The following is a 26049-nucleotide window of genomic DNA, read 5'->3' on the forward strand; positions in this document are numbered from 1 at the left end:
AACAACAAGGAAAAGAAGCCAGGTTGGTGGAAAAATGCATGTGCTTGCTGGACTCATCCATCATCATTCTGTAGCATGAACACTGCTTTATAATCAAACATCACACATAATACCTTCCTTTCATTGGCTGATTTCTCACCTCAATACATAACCCAACCTAATTATTCTTTAATCATTTTCTGCTGAAGAGTTTTCTGTCCTTTGATTAGTAGCAATGATTTCACAATTATTATAAGAAAGGGTATCAAGTCTTTGTTATGGAATCATGTTTTGTATGGAACACTTCGAAGACTTTTCAGATCAACTGGCACTTTGATTTTGGCAGAATGTTCACGACCAGGTCAATCATAATTGGCCATTTATATTTGGGGATATTGAACTTGCGTAAGAACAGTAAATTCACATTCTGGAGAAAGTGGAATATGGGAATGCCATAGAAAATGTGGAGTCTGAGAGTATTAATGTGAACATGCTGTTTTAAGGGTATTAACCTGAAGGCCATGGGCAAGACATGTCTGCTTGGAGCAGGGGCCTAGAGGCAGTGTTCTTGACTGGGGGGTTTTGCCAATGTGCAGACATACTGCAATGAGGGTCAGTTGCAGGATAGCCCTAGTGGAAAAGGGAAGAAGAGAGAGAATAGGCAGATGCTCAAGACCAATCCAGTATGAAGTGTGAGAGAAAAGAGTAGTCAGCCATGATCTGGTAGGCACAGGCCTGGATGACTGGGAGCATGATGAACTGATGAAAATGTGTTTCCCTTCGTTGAGGTCACAAACAGTGTGTATATAGGGAAGGCATCCAGAGGCATGCAAGAAACCAGGGCCAGAGATCATCCATACCTCAATATTCCATTCATTTATTCAAAAAAAGAGAACCATTTGCTACTTTGCTACTTTATCACAGTATTGGTGCAAATAAACAAACAAAACAAAGTAGAAAACATTATTCTGACCACATTGCAGGGGTAAGAGTGGTGTAGGATATTCATGGACATCTACAAGCAAGACAGTATATAACAGATGAACACCCCAATGCAAAGTGCCCATGAAGCTACAGTGAAGAAAACAGCTCTGTCCTGGAGACCCACACGGTATTCTTAGCTGCCTTCTGATCAAGTAACAAAAGTACCAAGATGGGGCTTATTACCCTCTGGATGGAAACAATAGAAGTCACTTGAGGAAGGAGAGGAAGCATGAAGGATAGTTCTTTAGAAAAGCTGAGATACAACTAGTCCTCCTGGCTGCATTCACCAATGAGGTAGACAATGCAAGCAGGACAGTTGCCAGCACCAGGCCTGCCTAGCAAGCACATCCAGCTTCATACTGAGGAGGAGATAAAAAGCTGCACACGGATCAGTGCCTCTTAACTCAGGGAACTTGCCCACCAGTGGATGCAACCTCATCCTTGTGCCAGACTCAGTTAACAAGATTGGGCTATTCCTTCTTCTTTGTTGGCACAGAGAGGGAGCTAAGGAGGGACTGGCAGAGGCAGGCAGGCTGATGTGGGAAGAAGGATGGGAGGATGACGGTGTTCTCTCCTGAATGCTAGTACCCCTCCAGGTCTGAGCAAACCCTACCTCTCTAAAATCCTGAAAAGCCTCACCATTCATCCTACACTAACAAAGAGTTTCAGCTCTACTCTTCATATTACTGATCTCTTTTTTTCATTTTAAAGTTATTTGTTGTGTTTGTGTGATTTCCTCCACCTAAATCATAAGCTTCTTGGAGGCAGACTCTGGGTCCTACTTGTCCTCAAATCCTCTTCTCCCTTGGGACCTGGTATAAGACACACGCAGTAAAGAGTAAATGTACCCCCAGAGCCTCACTTCCTCACTGGACCTCCCTGCAGTCTGGAAAGAATCAAGGGCCCACAAAGGGGAAGACAGTCTACGGAGTCAACTCAGAAGGGGAAAAGATGTTCTATCTGGCTGTCAGTCGGCTAAGATTTAAAGATAGAAAAAGCTGCGTCTTCAGCAAGGGGGAGAGAGCGCTGTCACCTGTTCCTCCATTCAGGGGAAAATTCCACACCCCTGCACATGACATGCAACTTCAGGTGGGAATAAGAAAGTTAACAACCAGGAGAGCTGGAGGAATTGAAGAGGTGGGGCTGACTGGCAAGTCCATTTGAGCGATGGAGGAGGACCGTTGATTGAAAGAAGAGAAATCCATGGATTTGTCCTAATTCCACGAAGGGAAAACCTTTCCACGTTCATCATTATACCCTCAGCACTTAGCACAGTGACTGCCACTAATAAACAAGAGCTGACTGGACCCACGAAGCAATGAGTAATCAATTAACGGATACAGGGAGTCGATGAATGAATTCTGGGCCAACTGTAGGTGCATGCTCAAAGGAGAAAGGTCAGGGAAAAGAATCCCCTGTTTGTTCAGCCACTTCTCTAGCTTAGGAGAAGAGGCAGGAACCCAGGACTCAAGCTCTGCCCAGAATAAAAGGGAAGAACCAGACTGTGTGGAGGGGAGCTTCGTTACTGCTTCACTTTTTGTGACACTGGACCTATTTGTGTGAAACAGAGAGAAAAATTCTTAAGGTCAGATGTCAACATACATTTAAATTGAATAGGATCAAATGGAATGAACAGAACTGAGCTGCAAAATGGAGAAGTGAACAGACATGGACCAAATTCAGCTTAAGAGATGGGAACTTCCACCCAGACTTTTAGAGCAGCTTTGGCCCAGTTGGAGCTGGAGAGTCGCAAAGACACATTTCTATAATCGCGGAAGGCATGTGAAGGTGTGTGACCGCAAATAAACCATCTGGGGTCACAGGAGTCAGCCCCTCCCTGTGCCAGCCTGCGGCTCCCTCTGGGCCTGTGTTATCTCCCCGCACCACATGCTGTTCTGAGTTTTATGTATGAACTTTAGGGGGAAAAGCATCCAACTGTGTGGAAGAAATGAAAGATATTTTTCTCCTTTTTCCTTTTTTTTCTCTTTTTTTGCCTTTTGCACTCCTTGAGGGGCATAACACCTTGGAAAGCTATCAAGAATTCACAAGTGAAGGAATAGTGATAACACAGGGCTACATCCAGAGCTGCCCTAAGGCTCCTACCTTGCCCATATGGAGGGGCTGGGGGCTGCAGGCCCTGGGGACAGGTGCTGGAGAAGGCAGAAAGGGAAAAGGACAGATCCAGAGAAGGGAAGGAGGGGCTGCAGGAAGGGCAGGAGTCCGGGGGGAGAGTGCAGGTGATGAACGAGGAGTGCTGAGGAATCACGTTCCGGGAGCACGTTTGTCCTTCCCATCTGATGGGGCTGTAATTACAGGAGGATTGAGCTGATGAGGCACGGAGGACCTTTTCCGCTTACGTTCGCATCTTTCCTCCATAATCATCTTTGAGAAAAACGTTAACTTGGAGATGGATAAATGGCTCGGAAACTCAGATCATCGGCTCAGTGGGTGTGGAGTTCCTGCAACTGGGCTGAGTTTATCCAGAACCACCTGTTTCACTGTCAGAAGATCTGGCTTCCCTGCCTGTGCACTTCTCCAGGCCCTGGGGCAGATCGCTGAGATAAAAGACAGCAGTCTGAAATATCTGCCCCCTCAGGCCCCATTTGGAAAGCATTCTCTTCCAGAACGTGGATGGGCAACATGGAAGTTACTTAGGAAGAAAGCATGGTGCCTGCTCATAGTGTGGTGGGGAAAAACAAGTCTCACCCCATGAAGAGGTCAGGACACTAAGGGTGAGCTTCTCAGGGCACCAGTCTGGAAGGTCAGTGTGGCTTGGAATAATAGGGCAAAGTTCCCTGGAATAGATAGGACTTCATGTAGGCCCTGAAAACTAAAAGGAAGACGTGGAGCTGGGCCTTCCAGGTGGTATAACGACAGAATAATTAAATGCAGGCAAGTTGCAGTGAGCGTGGCAAAGGAAGGGGCGCTAAGCAAAAGCCTTTGACAATCTCCCTGCTTTGAGATCCCCTCAGATACCCCTTTTCCGTGGAGATTTTCCTCACTACCCCAGTTAGCAGGGTCTTCTATTTCCTCTGAATAAATCTGATAACACTTTGTTCTCATGTCTCTCTAGGTCTGCATCGTATATTGCCTTTATGCTGAGGCTGTTTCTTTGCCTGACCTGAATTCGTTGCTAGACTCTAAACTGCATCATGTCCCTGATATGTACTTCACCCAGACTAGAAATTTAGTTTAGGTTAGTTAGATTGATTAACTTATTAATGAATGACAGGGGGTATGTTTAGCCCACCTGGTAGGTGGAGTTCTGACTGCCCTTTGCAGATCTTATCTAAGTGCAGGAACTGGAAAACCTGGTGATCTGAAGGGAACCAAGTGCTTATCCCCATGGGTCTTGCTGCTCAGCATCTTCTCCTACTGAGTGGCTTTCCTCCTTTGTTCTGTGTCTTTGTAGGTTGGGCACAGGTCACATTCCAACCTTCCTACTGGTGCACTGAAAATCTCCGTCTGCAAGTGCCTCCCCAGTGTACACGCAAGCACCCACAAATAGAGCATTATTTGGAGAGAAGTTGTGAGAACAGAAGCTACGGCCTGGCAGTAGCTTAAACATGAGTATCTGTTTCAATATCTGGAGAGCTGAAATAAGAGTACAGGAGAGAAACTTTATGATCTCAAGGTAGAAGGAATCATTTGAATAAAATTCACCACGTATCTCTTTATTTATTTCCCTTTTAGAGAATGCTTTTTTCACTCACATCAGTTGATCTGAGCTCCACTTTCTACCCTCCCTTACATTGCTTGGCCCCAGTCTGACCTCCATAGACTGAGTTACCCAAGCTCAGTAGCACCCTGACTTCCCCAGGCCCTGGCAGGAGACTAGAGGGTATGAGGAGCGAGTAGTCCAGGCTTTATTCCTTCATCCCCCTCCCTGCATGTCTGCAGGTTGGTGGTAGCTATGTTCTTCATCAAAATCTGCTCTTCTGCAACTGCAGCTACAAGTCTTTCAGGATACAGCAACTGCTCTGCTCCCTCAGACCTTGAGCCTTGAGCTGCTGATGCTGGTAATGCCGCCTCCTCTGCTCTTGCCAGCTCTGGGGAACTTTGACCCCTTTTGTTGATTTTCAATAACATTGCAAATACCCATCACATTTGGGCACTTCCTGTCCCTGTTTCCTGCAAGGATCCTGGCTGACACAAGGCCCCACTGACTCAAGAAATGTTCAAGGAGAAAAAGCATGATCACTTTTCTATTTATATTCTGAGCCAGGATCAGCCTGATCTTTGAGATGGCACCAAGCACTGCTGGGACAATTGGGTACTTGGGCTAGTGGGAGACATGCTTCTATAGATTTGCTCAGAATCTTAAGCCTCCGTCTTGACTAATCAAACAAAATCATGAAAAGCTGCATCAAGAAGTTTATGATGAGCACAGTGGAAAATTTCAGAAGAAGCAAACTCAGACCCCGTCCCTTGGCACTTTGTGGGAGGGGGCCTCTTCTGCGCACTCTCCCCCGGTCCGTGTCCTTATCTTGGAGTTAATAGGAATTGCAAAAAGGAAGGTTTATGCTGAACCCGTAAGAGATTTTTTACTTATTCCTGTTCTAATTTTTGGCAATAGAGAAAGAGAAGACACATGTAAAAAGTAATTCCAGGCCATACAACATCAAGTCTCTTGTTTTCATAGTGGGAAATTCAGGCTATAGAAGCAGTTTCATGTTTAGTCACTGCTCACTAGGGAGGTGATTTTGCTAGAGGGTGTCCAGGTAGTCTTTTGTGGCAATGTCAAGGTCAAGGAGGCTGCTGACCTAATGCTCCTTAAGGGAGAAGCTGACTATAGTGTACACAAGTCACCAGCTGGTGGCAGCCTCTAGTTCCTGGATTTCGGGACAATCTCTAGGGGTCCCATTACCCTCAACATTCTGAGCACTCATCTTCCAAAATAAGACTCTCGCCCTGAGTGGCCCTTGGCTTCCATGCTGTGCTAGCTCACTCTTCATTGATTGATTTAATGTGCACACTATTCAATGTTTGTTCAGTTGTCAAAATGGCTTTTAAGTTTGTTCTTGTCAGGGCCAGATGTCATAGCCTATAGACTCCCTGGAGGCAGGCATCTTGGGTTTTATGCCACCTTAAGCAAAGCTTAAGTACAGAGGGAGGTGGGGTTAAGAAATACCCAGGTTTTTTTTAAGTACTATGCAAATTCATACTATTAACAGATAAAGATGATAGTAATGACAATGATAGTGATTATAATAATCCCTCACAAAACATTCTTCCCTTCCTCCCTTTAGATTGCACAGACTGGCCCACTCAGTGGTTGACTGCAAAACATACACTCGAGGAATCCTGGGTAAAAGCTTACTTGAGCTTCTGGTAAAGCACACAAAAGGCGTGTGTGTGTGTGTGTGTGTGTGTGTGTGCACATGCGCATGCTCGTGTATGCATGTGCACGTGCGTGCATATAGGCACGTAGACTGATTGCCTTCTGTCTCCAACAGGAAATGACTCCAAGGTAACGCACAGGGGGAAGCTTTGCCGGCTGCAAGCTCCTGGGGTGCAGCCATAACCATAAGGGCTGAGGGTTTGGGGAAAAATAGTTTGCGGTGTGGGAGATGTTCCTGCATTTGAGGGGGAGCATTTCTTCAGGCCATTGTGGACCAATAAACAGTTCAATTTTTTCATTGTTCTAATTAATTTAATTAAGTTAACTTCCAAGGTGTGTTAAGAAGCAATGCCTTGGGTGATTAACTGTTCCCATATCAAGGTGTTTTCACAAACACATTTACTCTGATTAGTGTACACATTATTATGTAATTAAATACCTCACACAGAGGAATTTATTAGTGCCTCCTTGTCTCCTAACAAATAAAGCAGCCCTCAGAATCTCCTGGAAAAGATGATTCCAGTTGCTAGGAGAGAGGGACAGAGACGTGGAGACACACCGAGACCCAGCCTGGGAGGGAAGAAGCTGGCGCTCCCAGGGCAGTGCCACCTCCCAAATGTGGGCAGCCTGACCCATTCTTACTCCATTGTCTTTCCTCTCCTCCCCACTTCCTCCCAAAAAGTCCATGTCACCTACCAGCAAGTTCCCTTCTTCTCTTTCTCCTTTTACAAAGAGAAATAAAGGGAAGGTCTTCGCGTGGAAGGAATAAGGACTCTCCCTTTCGTCTGAGCACATCCTTTTGAGATGGCTTACAGAGAACTTACGGAGTTCACAAAGTTTCTTTTAGCTTCCTCCACCTCCTCCTCCTAGTCCATCCACCACATGTCATGAACTATTAACCCAGTTCCTATAGGGCCCACTCCCTGTTGCTTGGAGCTGGGAGGGCTCTGTCTTAGTCTGTTTGGGCTGCTGTAACAAAATACCATAGACTGGGTGGCTTACAAACAACAGAAGTTTGTTTCTCACAGTTCTGGAACCTTGGACATCCAAGATCAATGTTCCCGCAGATTCCATGTCTGGTGAGGGTGCACTTCCTGGTTCATGAACAGCCATCTCTTGCTATGTCCTCATATGGCAGAAGGGGCTAGGGAGCTCGCTAGGACCACTTTTATAAGGACAACAATCCCATGCATGAAGGCCCCACCCTTATGACATAATCACCTCCCAAAATCTCCACCTCCAAATACCATCCCATCGGGGATTTGCTTTCAACACATGAATTCTGGGGTGCCACGAATATTCCATCTATAAGAGGCTCATATTCTGAGACATTGAAGTTAGTAAGTGTCAGATGTTGGGTTCTGAGACAAGTTAAAACAGTAGTTCTTTCTGGACAAGCCACCTTCTCAAGGCTTTTTCCCTCATGGTCACCAACTTGATTACATGTCTGGTCAACCTTACATATCCTAATTGTGTCCTAATAATCACGCTATTAATAATGTACACTTACTGATCGTGGCTGGTCATGTACTATGCTAAGCACTTATGCCATGATCTAATTTCATTCTCCAACTCCATGAAGTAGGTGCTTTTATTATCACTATTCAACAGATGAGGAAACTGGGTCATAAAGTGATCAGGTAATGTGTTCAACAGCACACAGCTTGGAAGTGGCAGAGTCATAGAAACAACCATGGACCATGGGACATAAAAGCCCCAGGCCCCAGCCACTGTGCTTGACGCCCCTGCCTCATCCTCAGGGACAAGCACAGGAGCCTGAGAGTGGAGGCCCGATTTTCAGGTCTAGGGGCCCGAGGCCTGTGCCTGTAATGCGAAAAGACAGACACGTTTCTTGGCTTGCCTGTCCCACTTGATACAGGGAGGCCCAGGCAACTTAGCCACCTTAGAGAGGATAAATTAAGTGACATTTCTGGGGAATGTAGAAAATACTACTGAAGGCCAAGTGAATCAATGCTGAACGCAGAACAAAACAGTTCCTGCCACTGGGATCAGACTGTTCAGGTTGGTGGCAGGGAGAGAGAATTATGTGAGCCGGGGGGCAGCTCCTGAGGGAGCTGAGATTGATTCTGTATGATTGATGACTCGGGGACAGAATGCCAAGTCATCAATTGCCTTGGCTCATGCCATGAATGGCATCAAGATCCCTTTTCCCTGGTGCCCAGCCTGAAAGATTTCTCTTCTGTTTGTTTGTTTGGCCTGGGGCAGGCGCCTGCCGGGCTCAGCTGTGTAACTTTACCAAGGCCGTCAGAGAAAAGACAGGTGACAACATCTGGCAGGAGGGCACAGGACTTGAAGGAGAAGCAGCAGAATTGGGCATAAAGGCTGTGTGTGTGTGTGTGTGTGTGTGCGTGCGTGCGTGCGTGTGTGTGTATGTGTGACAGAGAAAAAGAGAGCGTGGAGGCAATAGTCCTACCGTATGAATCCTGAGTTCTAGTTCCACATGTGCTAGTGCGTAATATTTGACCAACTAAGATATTTTCTCTGTGACTCAGTTTCTTCATATAATGAATCAGAATAATCAAGCTATTCCATCCATCTCATCAGGATATTAAGAAAAGACTCTGAACCCTCTCCAAAATGTGCTCATCATGGCCTCAGGGTTTAACATTTCTTTCCTTGACCTTTACCATGCTTTCTTGATTGTACACCATTAGATGGCCCACTAGGGCTCTACCATCCAACTGATCTGGATGCTTCCTGGAGTTCTAGACCACAGCCTTTCTTTTCCTAGATCTTCTGTAAGCTTGGGGCTTAGCAGACCACATGCTCTATAACTATTTCCCCTGACCAGTTTCATATACATGTAAATAGATATATGTATCTTATATAGCCTACATATCCTATGAGTCCCATGAACCAATATAAATGGTATCAGGAAGGCTACAGCTTGGATGAGATTGAAGATATTAAAAATTTCCACAAAAACAGCAAGTGTGATTTTAAAGACAATAGGGGAGAGATAAGACTATTGCTTCGTGAGGATAACATCAGGTTAAGAGGTAATAGTGAGAAATCTCAATCCCTCACTTTCTGTTTTGCTCTGTTTCCTCTGACAATGTTAATAAACTTTTACTTGAAAGGTAGAATAATGTAGCTAAGAAGGAATTCAAGTCCAATATAAGTAAAAGGATGGTGGTAAAGCATATACCCACTTTTTAAAAATTCATATGTCTGATTGTAAAAAGGGCAATTCATACACACAATAAAACAATTGGAAAAAAAGAAAGAAAAAATAATAAATATCCTCAAACCACCATTCAGTACTGAACATTATTAAATACTAGTCATATTTCTCTATCACTCCAGCATTCTGTGTACATCTTGTGTTCCTATATGTGTGCATTTAATTATAATTCTAATATTTAGCTCCTTTAAATTAGTTCAAGTCTTTGGTCTCATGTGGAAACTCTACCCCAGGGTGGAAAAAACGATGGAAATCTCTTACATAAGAAAGCTATAGCAGAGATCCTGTGTGAGTTAACTAAATCATATGCAAAATAGTCTCATTTTCTTCTTTGATAAAATATATCTTAATTTTGAAAGTGATTTAACAAAATAGCTCATAATATTCTTAAAGATAAGACAGAGAAATGAGGGATGGCATACAGTCCAGGGGTTCATAAAGTGGGTTCATGCTGCATGTGTTGACCACACCAACAACTGTTGGAGGGGGCCCATAAAGGCTTTTAATGAGCTGGTCATTCATTCACTTACCTTTTCACTGCTTCAACAATTACTTACTGAGGCCTGCCAGGAGACAAACACTGCTCTAGGGGCCCAGGGTGTGGCAACTGGAGTAAATTCACAGAAAGGAGCTCCTCAGGCATCTGCCTGAAATGAATCCAGAAAGGTAGTGAATGAGTTTAGTGACACAACTCTAAACTGAAGACATTGAATGACAATTAACAATACTAAGATTTGCAGAGAAATCTATATTTGTCAGAACTGATTTATTATAAGGTATTGGCTCACGCAATTAACGGAATCTGAGAAGTCCCACAGTCTGCCATCTACAAGCTGGAGATCCAGGAAAACCAGTGGTGTGGTTGAAGGCCTGAGAGCTGATGGTTCAGATTTCAGTTCAAGTCTGAGGGCCTGAAAACCAGGAGTGCTGAGGGCAGAAGAAGATGGATACCTCTGCTCAAGCATTCAGGCAGAGTTAATTCAACCTTTCTCTGCCTCTAGTTCAATTCAGACCCTCAGTGGATTGGATGATGCCCACGCACATTGCGGATGGCAATCTACTTTACACATTCCACCAATTCAAACACTACTCTCTTCCAGAAACACTCTCACAGACACACCCAGAAATAACATTTAACCAAATATCAAAGCACTTTATGGCCCAGTCAAGTTGACACATAAAATTAACCATCACAGCTTCCATTTAAGTTTTAAAAATCAACTCCTTGGGAACAGGATTGGAGAAAATTGATTTAAGTGACATTCACATAAAGAAAGACTGAGAAATTTCTCCTAAGTACAGGCCTAACAACAATTGGATGCAGATGCTAGAGAGGCTAACATAGTCCCATGCTAGCAAAGTATAACTATCGTGTTGTCTGCCCTGGAGGGGGAATAATCTGGTGTTCCTTGAACTCTGTTGTTATGCTCAGGTCTGGGCTTAGAACTTAAGGAGAGACCCTGATAACCTAAGATAAGTGCATCCAGACACAAGGCCAGGGAGGTGAGACACTTAGAAGCCCAGCCCCGAGAGAAAATGAAGAAAATTGAGATGTTTAATTAGAGTAGAAAAGCCACACAGTGGTGGAGGGGTATAGCAGAGGGGGACGTGATAGATATTTCCCTTTAAACCCTGTGGAAGCTGTTTTGGGCGGAGCGGTAGATTAATCCTGCATAGCTACCAGGATAAAGGGTGGACATTACTGAAATACTGAGCTTTATGTCAATATAAGGAAGAACTTTCCCCTTAGCTGGAATGCTCCATAAATGGACTCGTCTTGATTGTGAGATGAGAGTTTCATTCTACCAAGAGTATATGCACAATCAGGGTCACTATGTGTCAGGGGAGTATTCAGTGTTGGTCAGAGGTTGGAGCACATGCCCCAGGGGACCTTTCTGTTAGAGATTCCGTGATTCTCTGATCACCGAAATTTGGCTGAATAGAAGGCACCAGTAAACCAGGGAAATGTCCATTTTGGGCATCTTTCTCTCAGTTGTCTCCCAAACCCCATGATGTCCTACTGGCTCAAGCACCCCTGAAAACCTCTATTCTCAGTTATCCAATAAGTAGAAAAGAGCACATGTGCACTTCACTCTCAAGGGACTCACCCACAGGGCTATTAACACGTTCAATAGCGTTAACGCCTAACTTAACACACCCAACTCCCATTGGTGGCATGTCAATCATCAGACATAAGCGGGCAGGGTAATGCATTTTCTGGGGCAATGTGGACTTCCTAGAATCCCTCACATCATGTCACCCAGTCTGTACTTGTGATTAAGGTGGCCATGGTAGGAATACAACTTGATGTTATTAAATCACATCCTACAGTCACATCTCCACCGCTTCCATGAGTCTTTCCAGGACTGCTCTGAATCCTGAGGCTGTCTCCCTTTTCTGAAGCCCAAATCTGTAGCCCCCATCTAGATTTTGATGATCAATTCAGTTGAGGAAGAAACAACATCTGTTTTAGAGCAATGGCAGATCCAAATTTTTAGAGACAGTCAATTTGAAAACCTAAAGCCATGGGATATTAGGATGGAAGGGACAGAAGGGCAAAATCCTTTCTTCAAATGAAATTTTACCAGAAAACATTAATTTTTCAAAGAGATAAAATCACATCTGTTCTGGCTGAAGGAGTGATGAGGGGTAAAGAAGGCTGTAGCCCTTAACCCTCTGCATCCTTCCCCTGTCCCTCGGGAGGTCCCTAAGGAAGCTCTGCAGAGCCTAGTTTGAAAACCACTGAGAGTCACTTTACATATGGGGAAACTGAGGCAAAGGGCCTAGAAAAATAAGTGACTCTCTCAAGTCAACAGCTAATTAGCAATAGAGTGTACATCGAGTTTGTTCTCTTGATTAACACAGTGGTCATGTTCTTTGCATGATTACAAGGCTAAATTTAGAGGATAGGAAAGACATACCCCCAACCAAAACTGATGAGTCACTTTCCTTATTAATATGCCTTTCAATAATTGGACCTGTGATTACTTACATCTCTTTCCCCCAGTGAACATGGTGCATTGTAGTGAAAATGGGGGGGGGGGGGAGGGAAATGGGTAGGGGAAGAGATGAGAGAAAATTTTGCCTTGGCAACACAAAAGCAATTTTTTGCAAATTTGCTTCCAGGCATGAATTTGGCTTTTCTTCCCATGGAATGTCAGCATTTTCAGTCTCCAGGACAGCTTTCTCAGCAAAATAATAGTTCTTGGTTCATGGAAGTTTCCCTTTGTTTTTGCAAAACAGAAGTTTAAAGCTCAATGAAAAATGGAATTTCTATCCCATCTTCTCCCACTTTCCTGGGATTCATGATCCTGGGGGGGCTACTGCCTGGCTCTGTAAGGCTAGGGGCTGCATCCAAAGAGACACTGAAGGGAAGTGGGATAGGAGTTTCCTCTGCAAAGCCAAGTGTTCAACACAGTGGATGTCTGCCTTTATGTTTTGTGTGACCCACAGAGGTCAGTCACCAGATGGGCCCTCTGGGGGTCCAGTGGGCCAGGCTCCTCCCTCTGGACCTTACCTGGCTGTTGTCCAGTCCATGAGACCACTGCCAGGTTTCCTGAGGTCATGTCTGTGGTAGGCACTGCTTTAGCTTTTGCTTTTGAAGTTATATGTATCTCTTTTTATTTTGTAAATTGTCTTCACAATAGACTCTCAGTTGCCTGAAGCAGGAAAAGTTTTGTGTATTCCATGCGATCTAGCACAGGGCTGAGCACATAGCTAGCACTCAGTGAACACTCCATCAATAACTGAAAACTTAATTGAAGTCAAGCACACCATGGCCACCACCATACCTTCTCATCCTCATCCTTATCATCCTCTCCTCTTTATCCTCCAAAGAGTGTTTGACCTTGAGCAAATTACTGGTCTTGTTGGAGCTTTAATCTCTCCATCAGCAAATGGGAATGTGCACACTTTCATCACCGGCTCTTCGTAAAGTTAAATAAGATGACGTGGAAGTGAGGTGACAATGATCACTACACGTTTGTTTCCTTCTTCCTTTTCTTCCTTCTTCAGCCTTCCTTTACCTTTTTGCAATCCTTTCAGCATGGGTACACAGAAATCCTGTCCTAGTCTGGTTAAGTGAGTGAATACTTGTCTACCGAGGGTGACTTGCCAAAAGTGATGCCATCCCACTCCTTGCCTTATCTTTCTAGAGGTGTATGGTTGACAAAACATTCAGCAGTCAAGCCTCAGGAGCTGGTGCTAAGATTAGGAGAGGACACTTATGGAACAAATATGCCTTAATAATTGTGGAATCCAGGGACCATTTGGAGTCATCACCTGAGGGGAGCAGGTAAAGAGCTAGAACCCATCAAGCCATCCACTCAAAGCAAAAGAGTTTAGGACAATGGTACATCAGGGCCCCTGAAGGCCTGCCAAAACCAGTGATAAACACATGGATACCAGAGGAAAGAGTGGAATAGGAGCCCCTGAACATTCTTCAAGAACCAACAGAACACACACAGCCGAAGAGAAGGAAAACTCTGAGCAAGCACCCATGACCATCCTTTGGATCTGCCCAGCACCAGCTCGAACAGGTTGCAGCCTCCTGCTACTAGGTGGGGCATCTTGAACCAGGCTCAGTCAATCAGAGGTCTTCACCAGCTTTATCACATCAACCCAAGACTTGCTTCTTGTCATTTTTAAAGCATTTTTTACCCTGAGCCCAGCACAGTGTAGATGATTTGCATGGATCATCCCAATAGCCTTACAAGAGATATTCTATTATTATCCCCCTATTATTACTCCTTTCTAAAGGAAATTAAAGCAAAGAGAATTAGGGAAACCAACACATGGTCTCACAGATGGTGTGTGGCATGTACCCTAAGCCGGGCTGATCAGATTTCTTTCCTGGAATTTTTCCAGACTTGATCAAGGAAAGAAAAGATGTGTGGGCTGCACTGCCCAACAAGGGGGTGCCATTTGGGTCCATTTACATCTTTTTCTTCTCTTTCCAGAGTGAGGCTGGCAGAATGTAAGTCAGGATCTGCCTGCAGCTGTAATTCTTGCCTTAGGAGAAGGCTGGTTTGGCCATCACCCAAATAACAGAAAGGAGATGGAGAGCCCTGTTGGGGTCTGACCTTGAGTTCAGTCATCACTGAGGCTAGCTCTATTCCAGGCCTGCCTTCCCTGGTGATTTGGTGATGTGAGCCAAAAGAAGCAGAACTCTTCTCTCCCATACACACATTTTATTTTTGACTTAAGCTGGCTTGAGGTGGTTCTGTCATTTGCAACCAAAGAGTCCTGATGGATTCAGCAACTCAGATAACTTCCTGTCTCTAACTCAGCTGCTTTTAACCCCCTCACCTGATGACGGGCAGTCCTCATGGAGAATAACCTGAAGGTGTATACAACCTGGCACCTGGCCCTGGAGAGGTAGAGGGGGAAGAAAGGATGGGAGTCAGCAAAAGACACTGTAGAGGGAACTACAGAGAGCAGAGGCTCTGACTACTAGGAAGAGAGCAGAGAACCAGGGTGGAGGCTTTTCTTGTGAATGGCCCCATTCATTCTGACAGACCCCTCCCTCACATCCACCAGGCCAGACGCTGCCCTCACAGCACCCTGGAGAATCAGGCCCTCTATCACTCTGGTGTTTGCACCTGGAATGCCCACAAATATTTTTTGATCAAAGACCTATTAGCACTTTAAATTTCTAAGGAAAGCTCCTGGTCATCTAAAAGGAGCTCACCCAAAGCAAGAATTCCTCCTCCAGCATCTGTGATAAAGGGTCATTTAGTACCTGCCTGGCAACCCAATGGGACAGCAAGATCATTCATGTGTGAGAAAGCGCTAACAAGGGCTGGGTTATCTAGATGTCAAACGCTCCTCACTTCTCTTCACTGTTTTTTTCTCTTTAAAATTCCTATGACTTATTCACTCACCACATCTTTATCCAAATTGTGATATATTTCAGAGAAAAATTTCATTAGTATTCTCACCATCCAGATCTAATAGATATTAATATTTTGACATGTTTGCCTCAGGTGGTTTTTTTCCTGAGAAAATAGATGGTTGCAGATACAGCTAAAGTTCCCTTTATATCTCCCTCCAACCCTGTTCACCTGAATGTATCCCCAGATGTAACCATGTCACTCTCTCCCTGTGTCTATGTGCATAGCCATCAAAACATGTACATTCTTTACACACTTTTCATCTGTAGGTACTGCATTGTTTACACAATATTAAGGTTGTCGGATTGTCCATATGAATCCAGGCCACCTAGGCCATTTGTTGTAATGGATATGTATGTGTATGAGGTGAACATACAATATATAATATACAATTTATCCTCTCACATATGAATAGACATATACATCATTAATCATCCTTAAAAAGACACCCTTGTATACACCTACTGCCACCCCTGGGTCTGAGTGCTTCTAGGGTACTAGGGATGAGAACTGTGATGTCATATGGGATTAGCATTTTGGACTTCAGTGCACACTGCTAAATTGCTCTCCAAAATCTTATTTATTCCCCATCAACAGTGTATAAAAGTCCCTGGCCTCTTGATCTGCACCAAGACTTGGAATTATTAAACCTTTTAACTGACATGTGTGGAGAAGAATTTGTTTTAAAATGCTTTTTTTTTTTTTTTTTAAAGATTTTATTTTTTCCTTTTTCTCCCCAAAGCCCCCCGGTACATAGTTGTGTATTCTTCGTTGTGGGTCCTTCTAGTTGTGGCATGTGGGACGCCGCCTCAGCGTGGCCCGATGAGCAGTGCCATGTCCGCGCCCAGGATTCGAACCAACGAAACACTGGGCCGCCTGCAGCGGAGCGCGCGAACTTAACCACTCGGCCACGGGGCCAGCCCCTATTTTAAAATGCTTTTTATCACTCACAGGTGCTTTTGAGCTCCTGCTCATGTGTGTACTCGCTCAGTTTCTTTTTGTGTGGATTGATTGTTAGCTCATTTTCTTTAGCTCATTTCCTTGTTAAATTGTTTAGCTTTTCTTATTGGTTTTAGGACTTCTTTATACATTCTGGTTACCATCCCTTCGTTGATTAAAGCTATTGCAAACATCTTATTCCCACGTGTGGCTAGCTGGTCTTTAAACTTTGAATATGGTGTCATCAGTCATATAGAAGATTTAATATTCAACGTGAAAAAAATATGCTTTTTCTTCATGATTTCTACTTTTTATGTCTTGTTTAAGGAATCATTACTTACTCTATATCATAAATGTATACTTCTATCTTCTCTTCTATAAGCATTGAAGTTTTCCTTCCACATACTGTCCGTAATCCACATGACTTTCTTGTTTCTTCTTGGTATGAAATTGGGATCCACATGGAAAACCAATTGTAGGAGTACAAATTTTTACATCAAAACTTCTTGAAAGCTTTCTGTCCTTAATTTCTCTCCCCCATTTTTTTGAACACACACCGATCAAGATTTTATTCACACTATTCTGGAAAAATGCTCTTGACAAGGATACTAGTGACTTCCACTTTGCTAAATACAATAAATACAATAGTTAATTCTCAGTCCTCATCTTACTCGGCCCAGCACTGGACACAGTTGAATGCTTCCTACCTCGGTGAAGTACTTTCTTTCGATGGCTTTCTTATGGGTTTCCTCCTACCTCACTGACTGATTTTTCTGTCTTTTTTCCTGGCTTCTCCTCAACTCTCTCATATGCCTAGGGTTTAGTCCTTGGGTTGATTTTCCAGTCTACTTACAATCATTCCCTTGGTGACCTCACCTAGTTTCATGGCTTAATAGTGCCTAAATACTGTGCATTTCGAATTTTATCTCTACTCCGTATCTCTTCACTGAATTCCAATTTCGTACACCCAACAACCTGCTTGACATCTTCACTTTGATACTAAAAAGGTATTTCAAAATTAAAGGTACAAAGCTGAAATCTAAACAATTCCCCAATCCTCCAAAACATGCTTCTCACACAATTTTCTCCAACTCAGTAAATGGCAACACCATCCTTCTTATTGTTCAAGTCAGAAATCTTGGGATCGTCTTTGTCTCTTCTCTCTCACTCACATCCCACATAACGAGAGAATCCAGTTGATTCTACCTTCAAAGTATATCAGACTGTCACTGCTTCTTACCATCTCCACCGCTACAACTCTGGTCAGAACCACCGTCATCTCTCATCACAATTACAATCTCCAAATCTATCTACCTGAAATCTACCCTTTCCACCCTCTAGTCTAGTCAAATCCAAAAGTCCAAGTGGTTCTGTTAAATTGGAAGTCAGGTTATGCAACTTATCTGCTGAAAACTCAGTGTCTCCCCATTTTACTTGGGTAAAAGCCGAAGTCCTCATAGTGACCTATATGATCTGGTCCCCTGTTACCTCTGTGGTCCCATCTCCTATTATTCTTCCCCTCACTCACTCTACTCTGTTTCTATTGGCATCCTCACTGTTTCCTCAATGTGCCAGGCGTGTTCCTATCTCTGGGTCTTTACAGACGGTCTTTGCTCTCCTTCCTTCCAGAAACGCTCTATTCCCGGATATCCTCATGGCTCACTCCCTCATTCCCTTCAGGTATTTGTTCAAAAGTCTCCTTATCAGTGACATCTTCCCTGAAACCCTGTCTAAAATTGCACCCTTACTCTCACATGTTCTCGTCACTCCCTATCCCCTTCCCTTCCTCTTATTTCTTCTCCACATATTTATCTTGTGTCGTCACCACTCTCCCTCTAGGATGCAAGTACCATGAAAGCAGAGGTTTTTGTTGGGATGGTTCATTGCTGTGTCCTCAGGGCCCAGAGCACACTTGGGACACTGAGGACATTGGCATTGACTAGTCCCTTTCCATGCTTCACCTTGTCAGTTCGGCTTTAGGTTAGATGTTTAAATATTTACATCCTTTCTCCCATTAGCTGAAGACCTCATGACCTTTACATAATTGTCACTCCAGAAAAAAAAAGTGTGTTTATTCAATAAATACTCATTGAGGGTCCACTATGTGTTAGACATTGTGTCAGAGACACAACGGCTGGCAAGTTATACAAGTTTCCTGCCCTCGTGGGTATACAGATCCCACTCCTCCCCAAAACTACTGACAAGAAAATAAGTAAATAAATAGATAATCCAGAAATAAATTGCTGTTGAGTGGATAAAAAAATAAAATATTTCTTTTAGAAATATTTTATAATAGATCACATTATGAAGTGATCAAATGAGTCCTATGGCTCAATCAACAAAATCAAGTATATTTTAATAAATGGCTCAAATGTATGTAGGATGCTCTAAATGATTTAATATTTTAAGGCACCAGACTTTTGCTTAATGGGCTTGCAACCAACTACACAGCACCAAGCCACATGTCTTATAAAATGACAACTTAGGGAGCATGATAGTGGCATTCATCCTATGTGTGCTGAGCACCTACTTTGGGGCTGGGAGGGAGGACTGAGTCACTTTAGACCTAGTACACATTGATTCACTGAACCCTCACTGTTGATGTAAGAAGAAGGTCCTCCTAGCCTCCTTTCACAACAAGGAAACCAAGTACCAGAAAATAGTCCTTCAGCTTTCAGCAATCAGCTGAGGATTCAAATACCCGATGGGCAGATTTCAAACCCCTGCCTTCTACTAGTCTCCGAACGACTCTTGCTCAAATTTTCCAGTCCTCACCTGTCCTTTCTGTCCAGAGCTAGCCTGTCAGGCTCTCTTAGGACAATCACTCGGCACGATGCTGAAGTCCGGAAAATTGTCTCTGCTCCCCCTCGTCTCACCCCCTCCACCCACCCAATCTCCCACCACCCAATTCCCCTCCCCTCTCAGTCAGTATCTATTCTCTCAGACCCTTCATCCTCCCTGAGATCCAAGGGACTGACAACTGCTGAAATCCAAAGCCTCCTGTGAAGAGATGCATTTGACATCCTTTGGAATCTTGAGCTGCGGCCGAAAGTTTTAGTGATGAGATTTCACTTGTTTTTCTCCAGCTGGATGAGAAACGTTGATGCATTTGAGTTTTTCCCGAGGTTCCTAAAAACAACCCTCAGGGAAATCTGGTGCTGGGTGGACTCTGGAGAGTCTCTGAGAGGGCTCTCTGGCTGCAGCTCTGTTAGGTGCAGAGTGCCTGGCTCTTCTCCCCGCGCTTCCTCAGCAGAGCTGCCTTCTGTGACAGAAAGGTGCAAGTGTCACTGGCCCTTGGGGCTTGGGCACCCTGCTACGCATTTTCCATGTCTCGGGTCCTTAAATGAGTCATTATGAGGATTTGGAGACGGTTTCTATAAAGTACTGGCACATAGTAGGTACATAATAAGTGGCGTCGGTGGTTAACGGTTTTCTCTAACTCTCCTAACCAAGGGCTTTGGGTCCACTAGTCCTTCCTCAAAACTGTTTAATAAAGTCAAGAAACCCTTTGCATAAAAATGGTGATGGAGTGTATTGCCTAATTAACTGTGCTGGTAATTAAATTGCAGCAGAAACGGCCTGTATGCACTTAACTAGGCATTTATTATAGCTTAATAAGGTAACGATTGTATGATAAATACATGCCACTTGATTACAAGGAATAGATTCTCCGAGCATTAATAAATGCTGGTGACAGGCTAAAAATATTGCAAAGTTTGTGGAGTTTCTTCCATTTATTCCCTCACACATTTATTCCCTCATACACTTCTTCACATTTTTCATATCAAAAATATTCAATTGGTTAGACAAATACAATGAAATAATCTGGTTGGTCTCTTTTGCCACAGTTCATCTCTGCTGCCAACTTTGTGACTAAGCATGGGTGGAGTCAGATGCTCGTGGAGTGGTAACTTACCAGAGTTGGGAGAGGACCTGGAGGTCAGCTGGCTTGCTCCCTCATGAGAAACCCAAGGACCAAAGAAGAGGTGTGCCTTTCTCAAGGTCACACCGGCAAGAGGCTCAGGACAAGAACCTGGCCTGCATGATTTCTTTTTCCATGTTCTTTTCTCTCCACAACATAAATTTGTTCCTTTGCAAGTCATTCTTCCCATGTTTCCTGGAATATGTTTTCTCCCTGCTCATTGACAAGGAAAGACCTATTTCTCTTCCAGGGTAGAAAGGCATATTCACTGAGACAGGGAGTGAAGGGGCTGGAATTCATACTAAGAGGTAAATGACTGATAGACAATCCAGTTCAGATACTGAGTTTTGACACAGACAGAGCCGCAGGAAAAACTTACAGCATTAGGGCCAGTGGTGCACTGGAGCCAGCTTCTACAGGATCAGATTGCAAAAATGCAATTTGCAGGGGCCAGCCCAGTAGCATAGCAGTTAAGTTCATGAGCTCTGATTTGGCAGCTCAGGGCTCGCCAGTTCCGATCCTGGATGCAGACCTAGCACCGCTTATCAAGCCATGCTGTGGCAGGCGTCCCACATATAAAGTAGAGGAAGATGGGCACAGATGTTAGCTCAGGGGCAGTCTTCCTCAGCAAAAAAAGGAGGATTGGCAGCAGATGTCAGCTCAGGGCCAATCTTCCTCAAAAACAAAAAAAAATACAATTTGCATATCTCTTCCCTGCTCCATAGTGAAGTCAAGTTGGTAGCTTGAAATCAGCCCTGGTACAAGAAGTATCTATACATTGGAAATTAGCAAATGCTATTAATTAAGGCTTGTTTTGTTTTGTTTTTGAAACTGGCTTACCAGAAAACCACTAATTAGGGCTCTATGAGTCTGAAGTGAGTGGATAACGCAGAATAAGGGAAAGTGCTGAAAGGTGATTTCAGTTAAGTTTGATAAAGGCCAACAGGACCTATTTTCCAGTTTTGCCAAGAGTTGGTCCTGGGCACAGCTTCTATCCCCAGCATCTTTCTGATCCAAGTCCATGTGCACAGACTTTTTTTTAACTAAAAAGGAATTGAACGCAGAAAAGAAACGAATAGGGCTACAGAATAAGATGGTTCCAAACACACTTCTGGTTGATTAATGCCGATTAGCAGCCCAAAACGATATATATATACGAAAGAGAATTTTCCCTGGTTGGGTATGAAATGTGGTGTTTGCCAAAAAGCACTGTAGATTTTTCAAGCTTTGTAAAACTGAAGTTTAAAACTCCAAAAATTATTACTCTCATAATCACCCATTACTTAATTAAAACCCAATAATTGCCTTATTAGATCAAAGGAAATCCTTCCCAGATGCATTCACTAGACAAAAAGAACCTGAACTTAATTTTTGATTTAAATCAAGCCATTTGGTTCTTTGTCATATTAAAAGACTAAAGAATAATAATAATGCTAGTATTATCCCAAACATATAAGCCAGAATTGCAGAATAGGAATTAGAAATTAAAGGGATATTGTATCAAGTGAAAAATCATACGTTTAAATCAATTACTTACCTGCTTCATTACTAACACACATCAAAGCCAAGGCGATTTAGAGAGCAACTGCACTGTTTTGCCTTCATATTATTTTCAGGCTATTCCTGAAGTTGAGGCCCTCAGAGGTTGAAGCAACCTCTCTGCCTGCTTGTGTTACTTCCTACGACAGCAGAGAACATGCACTCTCCTCATCAGGCCCGGGAGGTGATGACCGGCCCATCCCAGGAATCGAGACCAGGAACTCTAGACCTCTGTGAAAAGCAAGTAGATGAACAACTCCACAGGTGAGTTCAAAATCCCCAGGTGGTTTGAATGTGCAGCCAGGGCTGAGAGCTACTGCTCCTGGTCCTTATCAGTCTCATGGGGTCTTGCTTTCTCTTCCAGGTGGAGCGTATCTCTCATGGTTATTATCAAAACGGAGAGAACAGCACAGATGCTCCCTCCCTTTCCTCCCATGATGTGCGTCTGCCAAGAGTAATGCTCTTTATTGTTATGCTATATTATTATCTCATTTAAACCTCAAAATCATTTTGCCAGGTTGATATTATTACTCTCATTTTACGATAAAGATGGTTAAAAAAAGTGTCTGCACAAACTAGTACAATATCAGGTAATAGGTCCAGACTCTACTCAGGTCCTGTAATTTGAGAACCAGAGCACCCCCCAACCCCCTTTTGAAAAATGTTGATGCCTGGGCTTCACTCAAGATTCTGATTTAATTGGTGGGTCCTGGGCATCGCCTTTTTTTTAAAGATTGGCACCTGAGCTAACATCCATTGCCAATCTTTTTTCTTCTTCTTCTTCTTCCTGAAGCTCCCCAGTACATAGTTGGATATTGTAGTTATGGTCCTTCTGGTTCTGCTATGTGGGACCCCATGTCAGCATGGCTTGATGAGTGGAGCCATGTCCACGCCTAGGATCTGAACCAGCAAAACCCTGGGCCACCGCAGCAGAGTGCACAAACTTAACCACTCGGCCATGGAGCCAGCCCCAGGCATCACCATTTTTTAAATAATTCCTAGGAAGATTCTAATATGCAACCAGTGTTGAGAAACATTGAGCTGTAATGTATGGTCAAAACTCCTGGCCATCTCAGCAAGCACAGGAAAAGATGTTCAACATCACTGATCTTTAGGGAAATGCAAATCAAAATCACAGTGAGATACCATTTGACACCATTAGGATGGCTATTATCAAAAGAACAGAGAATAAGTGTTGGTGAGGATGTGGGGATATTGAAAGCCTTATGCATTGCTGCTGGGAATGTAAAATGGTGCAGACACTTTAGAAAACAGCATGGCAATTCCTCAAAAAAATTAAACATAGGATTACCATATGATCCAGTAATTCCACTCTTGGATATACCCCAAAAAATTGAAAGCAGGGACTCAAACACATATCTGTGCATCCATGTTCACAGCAGCATTAGGTGGAAGCAATCCAAGTCTCCATCAACAAATGAATAAACAAAATATAGTATATACATCCAATGAAACATTATTCAGCCTCAAAAAGGAAGGCAATTCTGACACATGCCACAACATGGATGAGCCTTGAAGACATTAGGCTAAGTGAAAAAAGCCAGTCACAAAAGGACAAATACCGTATGATTCTGTTTATATGAGGTACCTAGAGTAGTCAAATTCAGAGACAGAAGGCAGAATGGGGGTTGCCAGGGGCTGGGGGCAGGGAGAGAGGTTTTTGGAAATTAGGTGCAGAGTTTCAGAAAATGATAAAGTTCTGGAGATGAGTGGTGATGGTGAAGGTCGTAGAACAACGTAGATGTACTTGATGTCACTGAACTGTACATTTAAAAATGGTTAAGATAGCAAATTTTATATTATGTATATTTTATCACAATGAAAAACTCCAATAATAAAAAAGAAGAAAACTGGCCATCATTCCCAAACCTGGGTGTGCATAAGCATTATGGGAGAGGAGGACAGGCTACATGCAGATCCTAGAGACCCACCTCCAAGGATTCTAGCTCAGCAAGGCGATCCTGAGTCTCACTCAGGAAGCTGCCTTCTAACACACACACCCAAGTTGATAAAAATGCCTGTGGTCCCAGGAACCCATCCGAGAAACTCTATTCTTAGTGCTAGTAGTATAGGTCAGAGAACAGAGACAAATGTAGACTGGAGTTCTCGGGCAGGGCTCACAGAAGTAGCAGATTTGAACTGGGCCTTAGAATTTGATAAGAAAATCCTCTCAACATACCTATTTCCCTAGAACTGGCTTTTTCGTTTTACCTGCTGCTGAATCTTTGTTAGAAAGTGTTCACCGAGGCTCTACACAGACACTGGGCTCCATTTGCTGGACCTCACCCACCAGGGGGCCACCCTACTGGAGCATCTTTGAGTTGGTTTCCAACTTAAAAGGAGACCACACTCCTGCACAGCTTCAAGTAGGGCTAACTACTATTTGCAAACCCCATGGGGCTCCAAGCCATTAAGGGGCGAGGCTACGGAGGCGAGCTCTCACCTACTGTATATGTTGCTTACATGGGGGTGACTCCAAATCCATAAAACGAAGGAGGGAGCTCTGGGTGCAGACAAGCTGACTGAGTCATCCCCAGGATATGGACCCAAAAGAGGCCTTTTGACCTTCATCTAGGGAGAGAGGGGCAATCCCCAGGCCACAGATCAGCTGCAGGACCAACCTCACGTGGGTCCCTTATTAGGCGTGTTGAGCGCAGGTAGGGTGTCTGAGAAAGTTATGGTTAAACGTCACCGACGTGCTCTGTGCTTAGAATCTGCAATGACTCAGGCCAAGTGCCTTCACTGATGAGAATGCTGGAAACTATTTTTTCTCTTGTGAGTTTCCAGAATCTCAAAAGCAAGGAAGTAGCCTAATCCAGTCATTTAGGATGTTTGACTGAATGTTCAGATAGATAGTTTTACACATCAAGGTGCAGTCTGCTTCTGGGACAGTCCTGGGACTCCTAGGCAGGAGAATTGTAAAGCCGGTGAGTCTCTGCTCCTCCGGGGAGGGAACTCTGTTGGAATTCCCTCCTAGAATTGTTTAAATTCCCCTCCATGTTGAGCAGCAAGTCCAGGAATTCAGAGGAGCCCAAACTGTGCCCTATAACCAGAAAAGAGGCTGAATACACAAACCCAAGGAAATCCCTTTCCTGAAGGCTTTCCCTTCCAAATGCAAAGAGCCAGCAAGGGTGAAAAACCTCCTGTTCCCAAGAGAGCTCTCGCGAGGTCTGCTTCTTCATAATTCAGAAGACTTTCAACCTAGGAAATCTTCAGGCTGCAAAGGGGAGAACAAGCCTCACTGAATTGCTCTAGAATTTTCCTCAAGAGATGCTTTAAAACTGCCCTATAATCCCCAGATACAACAGAGTGGAGTCCAACGAAAGCTGTCATGAGCCTTCCCCACACCTAGCTGGGCAGCTCAGAGCAAGTCCCATAACCACTCTGGGCCTCAGTTTCCCTTCAGGTAAAAGAAGGTGATAAAGTCCATCATGTCTACTGCAGAATACAGTATCAGCACATTATTAAACAAATGTATCTTATAGAGCTACTTAGACAAAAGTTTAATAAACTCTACAAACCAAATGTTTTCACATTTACAGGGCCTGTATCGCCTTTAATGCAGGCACCCCCATCTGTCCTGGGGGTGGGAGAATGAGGAGTGGCTTGTGGCATTTGGAAACAATTTATACCACAGATAAATACACCCACCTTGACATTTTCAAAGCCTGGCTCAGAAGAAAAAGTCCCTTTTTTCCCTGAAGCATTAAGAGAAAATGTGCATGATTATCATCTGTCTAAAAAAAAAAAAATGAGAAAAGAAAGAGGGAGGAGAATAGGAATACAGCCGAACTGACACCGAGAAACTCACCATTTTATTCTGCACAATTGAACTTCATTAATCATAGAAAATCAGGGATGGGAAAGACCTATTAGGTCACCCCGTCTATCCCTCTGAAAGCATTAAAAGCTTTCAAATGAGACAGAAATCGGAGGTCCTGATTGCTGATGGTCATTAAAGATGTTTTTTGTGAAGAAAAATGTTAACCTTCACATCCCTGACAAATTACACTCTGGGTAGTGACAGGCTGCCTTTGCCAGAGCGCCCTGGCTCTGGGGTTGGATGTCACCACCCCTTAGCATGAGGGCCGCTAAGTGGCTTCATCAGGGGCCCCGATTAGATAACCGCCACTCGCTGACTGAGAAGGTGCTGGAGAAAAGCAGTAGGGCCTGGTTCTCCACTCTTCCTCTGTTCTCCCTGCAGGAAAGGAGGAATGCCATTTCCCCT

Source organism: Equus asinus, chromosome 7, assembly GCF_041296235.1.
Source record: "Equus asinus isolate D_3611 breed Donkey chromosome 7, EquAss-T2T_v2, whole genome shotgun sequence".
In the NCBI taxonomy this organism is placed as follows: Eukaryota; Metazoa; Chordata; class Mammalia; order Perissodactyla; family Equidae; genus Equus; species Equus asinus.